The 8,593-nt window shown below is 42.8% G+C and overlaps 1 protein-coding gene across 4 annotated transcripts in view; it reads right to left on the reverse strand.

Annotated features, from left to right (window-relative positions):
• Window positions 1-7,108, reverse strand: part of sulf1 (sulfatase 1) — a 67,565-nt gene extending 60,457 nt beyond the window's left edge. For 3 of the 4 annotated variants that reach the window (XM_061666889.1, XM_061666888.1, XM_061666890.1), the window contains exons 1-2: window positions 6,740-7,108; window positions 6,393-6,620 (exon numbers count right to left, since the gene is read on the reverse strand). The gene's annotated coding sequence lies outside the window, so the exon portion shown is untranslated. The remainder of the gene's footprint in view (window positions 1-6,392; window positions 6,621-6,739) is intronic. The other variant, XM_061666892.1, reaches the window with a different exon arrangement.
• Between the last annotated feature and the right edge of the window lie 1,485 nt (window positions 7,109-8,593).

Here is an 8,593-nt window from a genome sequence, read left to right on the forward strand (position 1 = left end):
AAAGCAGCACTCAAACCAGAATCTCGAGACAAGATATGACCATAAATCGTCTGTCAGGACTCTTTCCTAGACCAGGTCTTGACTTATCCTTGTATTGGAAAGTGATGCTAGACAGTGCACTGATTTGGATCTTCACCAACATCTAATTGGTATTCTCCAGACTCATTTGACAAAAGCCACCGGTAGTTCACACTCAACATCTCTATTTGTCAGACCTAAAAAAAAAAAAAAAAAAGTCTGATTCCCAGTCTACCGGGTCTGTTGATATATGGCACCAAACTTCTAGGACAAGAAACAACCTTGTTCTGCTCACAGCTGAAAAGAAGGGGGCCTAAGGGCCTTAGCTGAAGGGCGAAATGTCAAAAAAGTAGATCTATCGCCCTCTTGCCCTCTAAGACAGAAATATCTAAGTTCGGAAGTGAGAGAAAGCCAGGGGGGAGGGCACAAGGGAACGAGAAAGCCAGTATTGTTCGGAAAAACAAAACTGGCCTCTTTCCTTTTTGACACGGATTCCTCCAGGCGAATTAATGTCTGGTTGTCAGTCATTAATCGTGTATAACAGGAAATTTATGAGAAAATGTAAACTATTTCCACTGATAAATGTCTATGTTGTGCTGCCATTGAACAAGTTTTGTACATTTATACCTTATTTAGACATTAGCATAACAGCTGGAATATGTACTGCAGCGGTATGACTCGTCTTTATCTGTAACCCCTGAGGGAGAACCGATTTGTTTTGTCATGGAATAGTCTCTTGTACTGGGATAACCTTGGCACTTTCTGAAATGAATTTACAGTAACAAAGCTTAATGAGAAGCAGAGAATTGTGGAGTGCATATAAATAGTGGTCAGTGGGTTTCGACAAGGCTTCAGACGCTGTCAAGGGGCATTCAATGAAACATCTGTAATGGGAGGTGCAGATAAACCCAATGAACCAATTGTTCCGCTGAAAAGTTCAGGTATCGCACCACTGTGCTGGTAAATATACACAGCTAATCTCTAAATATTTCAATTTCATTCATTCATTTTGTTCATAAGTGAAGCAAAGACCATCGACCCTACAGAAGCGTTCAGAGAATTTTGAGACAGAAATGCCCTAAAGGCCTTCGTGGCCGTCTTTCATGCCGCTTTATAAATCGAACACACGCTGTTGTCTTTTTACGCCACTTTGTTTGCAAAGCCTTTGAAATGGGGACTGTCTTTATTAATTGCTGTACACTAACCGCTGTAAAAATACAAGAACTGTAAAATTGAAAGGCGAGATTACAAAGCCACAAACGTCTGGTGGGCAGGGGGCGTATTGCTAGTGTGAGACGGGTGGTAAACTAATAGACCATCATCACTGACAAACAGCTGTTATGGCAGGCTTATTAAAAGACCGCAGAAGAAGAAGAACAAAAGAGGGGTGCGATGGGAGTCATCCTTAGGAGTGTGATGTAAACTGGCAATTGTGCTATCACCTGAAAAGATCGTTTTCCCCTCGGGTTTTATGACAGCAAGGCCCTTCTATAAAAAGTGGTGCAGAAGACATCTGGATTCATCCAGCCCGGCATCAGGGTAAGAAAATGTAAGGGATGATATTTTTCCAACAGTTCACAACCGTAAACAAAAATAGAGGGACCAGCTCCTCACAGGTACTTGGTTCTGTTTGTTTCCACCAAAGATCCCTGAAAAGAACCAGATGTGATGATGTAAAAAGTATAAAGTGAGGGCCACAATTACAATCTGAGCCCATATAGATATGAACGATACCCCTTTACAATGACCCTGACTTAACACAAGATGAACAAATGGCTGCAATCCACCAACAACACCTGGTGAAGGCTTTTTTGTTGCGATGAATCACAACAAATATTTGGCTTTTGCCGTCCAATAAAACCTGACTGAATTCAGAATATTCTAGTGCAGAATTACAGGCTGTTCCTGTATTTATTTAGACCCTGTGGCATTACACATAACCGAACCCAACTGCCCAATAAATATGAGCCAGAATGGAAATTGAACCCACCAGTTGACATGGCTTGTTGAGGTAAAAGTGTAACACAGGCGAAGTTGGAGGTCTCACATTTTTCCAAGGTTTCCCAATAAGAGGCTGATGTTGCAAGGATGGACGTGGACGATAACTGTAATAGATTTTTGAACTAAATGGTGAAACATAAAGATCGATGGTTCCCAGAGGACTGGATCAACTTCCAGTGTCTACCATAAATGAATCAAATCCATGGCCATAAATACTGTACCTGACTTTGTGCATCTATCATGATGAACTGTAACACCTCGTGACAGCGTTTCCTCTAATAATCAGGCAGAGGATGCATAACTTGACCAATGATTTACAGCCAAACAACGGCAATAATCAGTCTCAGTAGAGCTGTGTATTTAGTGCCACTTTGTGGATCCCTGTCTATTAAACTGCTGTGTGAAGACTCACTAGATTAAACAGTCAAGTTGCCTTTTTCATCCACCTTTCTCTGTAAGCAGATGCTTAGAAATGGGTATCCTTAGATGAGGACATTTTCTTCTTTACAGGCTGTTTCTGTGTCCACTTTGGAGCCCAAGGTTGAAGTGAATGTTAGACCAGGAAAAGTTGGTAGGTTTTGCACTTTTTCAAGGTTTCCCAATGAGATGCCGGTGGTGCAACAATGGAATGCACCACTGACTACAATAGATATGGACCAAATGGCGAAACATTGCAGCAACTATCAACGCATAAAAATCTGACTGTGCGTCATGACGACCTGTAACAACAACTGACAGCCATTTGTGTAATAGTTAGGTAGAGGATTCAAAACAACTAGGCCAATGATTTATGGCGAACCAACAGCAATAATCAGCCTCAGTTGGGCTTTGAATTTAGTGACTCCCCATCAACTAAACTGCGGTGTACAGACTAAATTGATCAGTCCTAACAAGTTGCCTTTGTCATCAGCTTTCCTCTGTAATCAAATGCCACCAAATAGGCATCCTTAGATGAGGGCTTGTCCAGACCGCATGTTTTCTTAAGGAAATGACTCGTAAATTAAGGGCGCGCCCCAAACTGGTTGTGAAAAGCCAGACAAGCGCAAACAAGGGACCTTCCTGGTATGGCTAGGGAGAAAGGCCAGACAGGTCATTGACTTCAGGATCAATTTAGGACTGCCACTGACTTGAAGGAGACAAAGAAAGTACGGAGGAGTCAAAGAAAACATACACAAGGGCTGGAAAAGTATTTCTTAACAAGTCATTTCCAATCAGTTTCTGGTAAATGAGATCCAGTCAAAGTACAAAGCCATTAACACATTCAAAGCATTGTTTTATCACACGCAACACAATAGCCAGACAACATCTCGCAAGTCCCGCAGAGCCTGCGAAACACTTGGCCACTGAGACTAACAAATTTGTGAGCGGAAACCCAGCATTTCCCCCCTCAGATGTTCTGGAAACAACAATTCAAGTCAAGAGTGTCTTTTAACTTTGTTGAACATGTGGCTAATGGGGAGAAATCTGCACCCAGGAGAGGAATGCAGCAAACCTCGAAGCTGTAAAAAAAACAATATGTGCTGATGAGTTATGCTAGCGTTTGGGCTCTTGCAGTATTTGTCGACAAAGTTCATCAAGGGAAAGCCTGAGTGTTTTATCACCCTTAACCTGATAATCAACATCAGATTCTGAGCGACAGACATTGTGAAAGACTGGTAACACATCAGCGCACATGCTTCTTAAAGAAAAAGACTTTGACATGACTGCTTAACCCCACGTTGTCAAAATAAACATGCATGTGCACACCCTACCTAGCAACTCTCTACACATGTTCACAATGGAATGTAAGGTTTTCAACTCAAATCTGAGTAGACCAAAAATGTTTCCAGATGCCAAAGTATCATTAAGCTGTCAGTGACAAACCCATTTTGATTACGGTTCATTTTACACGTTACAGAAAATATAATTCCCACACAAGGAAATGACAGCCTTGTCTAAGGTACAGTAAATAAAAGTAATTAGCTAATTTTGCATCAACAAAGAACAAAATGACATCCATCCATCCATTTTCTAGACCGCATGTCTTCATTTGGGCCACAGGTGAGCTGGAGTGACTTTGACAAACTTCACAAGTATAACTAAAGCATGTAAAGAGCGACACAAAGCTCACCAAAAGCTAACAGACTAATAAAGATGCCAAATTCACCAGAACACCTGCTATCTGCTGTCAACATTTTGGGAATATTTTACAAACAATGCTTGTTGCGTTACATCTTCCTAATGCTCAATGGCTTAACGGTTTTAACAAGGATGCTAACAGAGGTTTTACAACGAGGTATTTTACACACCACTACAGTCTTGTGCTAGTTTTGTCTAATTAAACAGTCTGGCGGGGTTTAACACACAAAAGCGATGACAGTATGACACATGACCTGGAGTGTGCTTGACGTGTAAAAGACTGGACACCAAAGGAAAAAGCGACCCGTGAACGCGCCGCAGTTTTGCAGTCACATTGTCGCCCCAAGAGACAAGGGGGATTACGACTGTTGGCGGTACCGAGCTTTATGGGCAATCCCCAAAGGATGAAAGTTTTTTTTTAGCGCATTCTGACGCGCCACTCAGGCGGACATAAACCCCACTGGAATACATTGCGGGCTATCAAAAAACAAACAACGCATTTAGCCGAAGGTACACGGGGTGCCGCACATTAGTGAGTCAATCGGCCCGACGGGAAGCATTCGTCGTTACAGAGAATTTGAAAGCACTCAAACGCACCTGGGCCAATCAACAAGCTATTCAAGCCTTTAAATGACGCGTATTAAATAGTGGAGCTCATTTTCCAACACCAAATATTTCCTTGAGTGCAGACCACAATAAAAATGGAGACAACAGTACGTGACTTTACCAGCGGTGAGCGGTCAGGTACAGCAAGGCCTTCTCTGTGGGCCTAAACATTATTGGAAGTATTGACCTAGATTTACAACCACATTTCTAATACTTGTAACAGATTTCACCCACAACCTTCTATGTGTTGTAAAAGTGTGAGTTGCCATTTGGACCTCTCGAGTCAGTAGTGCTGGCCGATGCCATTTTTCTTTTATATCATTTTATTTATTTTTTCAGAATCCACCGTGCCCGAGGAAGAACAATAAAGCCCTGAGAACGTCAAGCAACCATTTTCTCTCACAGTCAGCTCGCTCCACTTTCCCGGCCAGAGACAATTGAAAGGCAAAATTTGCATTTTATAGACACGGGGCTATAAGGAAGGTACAACCGAGAACAAAGCAGGGAGGCGGAGGAGAGGAAGCCAGATGACAAGTCATTGCCATTTACGGCGCCGTAAAGGCGTAGCGGGCTGCAATGAAAGAAAATGGACACCTGTGGGAGGAGGTCGATCGCCGGATGGTCAAAGCAAACAAGCGGGACAAAATATGCCGGAATAAATGAAGCAAGCAAGTGAGGTCACCACTATTAAACATTGCAGAACAATCCATTAAGCAGCGTAATGGATTGAAGAATTTTTCCACAAACAAACACATTTAATCCCCTATTTAATTGGAATCAAGTTTTTGTTTTGGGGTTTGGTTGAAAATTCAAGTATTTTCAGATTTGGTATGATCATCGCTGGTCGTGAATGCAATACAGAGGCAATAGTGGCCGGTGCTTTAACAGTAAAAGACAGGAAGTCCGTGGACTGCGTGTTAACTCATCATCTCCGTGAAATGGATTTATGGCGGCATTGTTGCCCTGACAACAACCTGCAGAATGAGCTGGTGACAATAGACTAACTCCAGCAACGTCTGCACTTTTTCATCCTCTCAGCACTTTTTATTAAGTGATTTTTATTTCAATATTTAGCTGCAATGTCTTGTCAAAAACATACCATCGCCCATTGAAAGTAAGTTTTGGGGGCATTCAATTATGGCTAGGCATTACGGCCTTGAAATCAAATGTCAGGTTCTTCTACTTTCTCCCCTTCGCTTATAGAAAAGACAATAACAATGACATCATTCAAATCTAATTTTGCCCCCATTTATTACTGCACAGGCATTCAACTCGCTAATCACTTTTTCGAAAATCTTGCTAAGTACAGCGACCAAATCACTACTAAGGAAACACTGACTTTGCTGCTGTAAACTATCTCCTCTCAGTTCGCAGCCATGTTGTTAGTATAAGCAGTGCACATCACTGAAACTGCTAAAAACAATCGTCCTGACAAAAGAACTTGAAATAATCAGTAAAATCAATTTAGTTCACTAATAATACCATCTATAGTAAAAGTATTGCAAAAGCAATCGGCAAAAAGACTAAGCAATTAAACGACGACTCAACTTCCTGTCCTGTTGTTACCACCTGTGTGTACAACTTGGGGAAAAAAAAAACATTTACACACAAACGCACAGAAAAACGCCCTCCACTGACGACGTGAGTACCTGGTGTTTATATCAATCTCAGCAGGACAAGTCCCTGTTGATCTCCGCACACCCGCTGGCTTCCTGTGTGGAGGGCCCCCACAAAGGTAAATAAAAAGCAAGACAGGGAGATCATTTGGACACACACACACAAGCAAACGCAATGCTTGACTCCCCTTCAAATGCCCATCCTCCGACATCGTCATCATCTTCCCCCGCACAGTCTGGCTTCCTGGCACTTTGTGAGGACTTGTAAACAAAACACACACACACACACACAGACACACAGCTGTCTTAAACACACACATATATATACACACACGGGGCTATCTAAGTTCACATCAGCCACAAGTGTGCTTATCACTCACTATCATTTACTTTCAGCCCACTTCTTCCTCATTCCCTTTCTCCCCGTCTTGGCCAGCAGGTCCTCCCATCTGCTGGCCAGCTGGAGGAGGAAGACAAGAAGAAGGAGGAGGAGGAGGAAGAGAGGAGGACAGGGCGGCAAACTACACTGTCTAACATTCTCCCGTTGAATGTGATCATTCCTCTGCGGGTCTCCTGAGGGTTCTCAATCAGGCCGCGAAGTCCATCTGTTTGCGCTGACGCACTGAGGGATTGACGTGGACTGCTACCGGCCAGTTAGTATGCCGCATAACGCAAGTACCTCTGACTCCACAGCTCCCATAACGCGTAGCAACAGATGGCGTGTTGCCATGTGGTTGGTCCTCTCTCCTCTGTTGCGAGGAAAGTCACTTTCTGGTCCTCGTGTAGCTGGATTGGATAAAACTAAATAAATAAATCGGGAAAACTATGTCAACTCAATTTCAAATTTTTAACAAATCGATACTATTGGTTTGTCCCCATGTTGTCTGTTACTAACCAATTTAAAGTGCTGAAAACAGCTTGAGAACAAATCTTTTAACGCTCTTGAATGCTTTAACTGTCTGAGACGTGTCGTAAAAACTGCCTCCTCCCTCACAATGCGGGAGTCGCGTGGCATTATGTTGCCTCAAGATTGAAAGTCTGTATATTTCTTTTACACAGTAACGAGTGATAATAGTTCAACTACATACATTTAGTGTAAGCTTGTTTTGTTAAAAATTGATTTCTGTAAGGCTTTGGTGCAGAAAGAACTGGTCAGTCAGTAAGGTATGTTTGCGTGCCGATTCATTAGCTTATCGTATCTTGAAAAATCTAAGAAAATCAAGTCGAGTCACTCATATCTCATGGCACCACTGTAGTGATTTTGGAGATGCAGGGATTCCGCTCGACACTAACAAAATTATTATTCCACTTGTTTGACAAATAAGGACGTTGTAAACCGTCACACAAAACATTACCTGCCACCCGACTTGTTATTCTGTCAAGGCTGCTCAATAATTAGTCGCCTACAGAAGACGAAGAGAGTGTCTCATCTTCTTTTTAGGATGTTAAAATATTACTTAAAGTGGTCACCTTCATTCGGTCCAGGCTGCTCAGTCCAATATGGCAAACATATACAATAGATACAAGAAAATGGGAATGTTTCATCTTTTTACAGTTGTACGAAAGCGTTCAAATGTTTAGTTCAAACGCTGCCGGTAAAGTTGAACTGATTAATTTTATTTTCCTCGGTTCTCACAGGGGCCAAAATACGTTCTGGCGCGTCTTCCAGCAAAACGGTTCATGATTGGTTGACTTGAAATGGCCTCACTTTTGATTAGGTTCCTTCTAAGAAGCCAAAGTAAGCAGCGGGATCCCTGCTGAATGGACTCCATTGAATCCGTGTCGCCATCAGCCTTTTTTTTTTTTTCCCAGCTCCTTGGCTAAAACAGACAAACAGGTTGAGAGGCGGGTGACAACATGTAACCGGAGACCCACCAGCCCAGGACCCTCACAGCGCTCTCCTCTCTAATGTTCTTGGCTCGCTCCTATTCCCAATGTTGCTTTAACCTGACGCTGACGGGCCCCCGTTTTGAAACATAGTCGTGTTCTACGGGGGCCTCTGTCACCTGCGCTGTCAAGCGTGATAGCTAAATAGCGCCAACTGGAGACATGTTTGCACGGGAAGATCCTGAGCATTTGAAACGTTCGCCTCAAAGACTTCCAAACACAAGATGACCACTCCTAATGAAGTGAGTACAGTACACTGTCGGACGCCTTCGAGAAACCCTTTCAGACTTGTATCACCGTGGCAACCGCCAGTGAACTTTCACCTTCCGGGGTGCTACACCTGTCAA

The sequence above is a fragment of the Phycodurus eques genome, chromosome 21, assembly GCF_024500275.1.
Source record: "Phycodurus eques isolate BA_2022a chromosome 21, UOR_Pequ_1.1, whole genome shotgun sequence".
NCBI classification, from domain to species: Eukaryota; Metazoa; Chordata; class Actinopteri; order Syngnathiformes; family Syngnathidae; genus Phycodurus; species Phycodurus eques.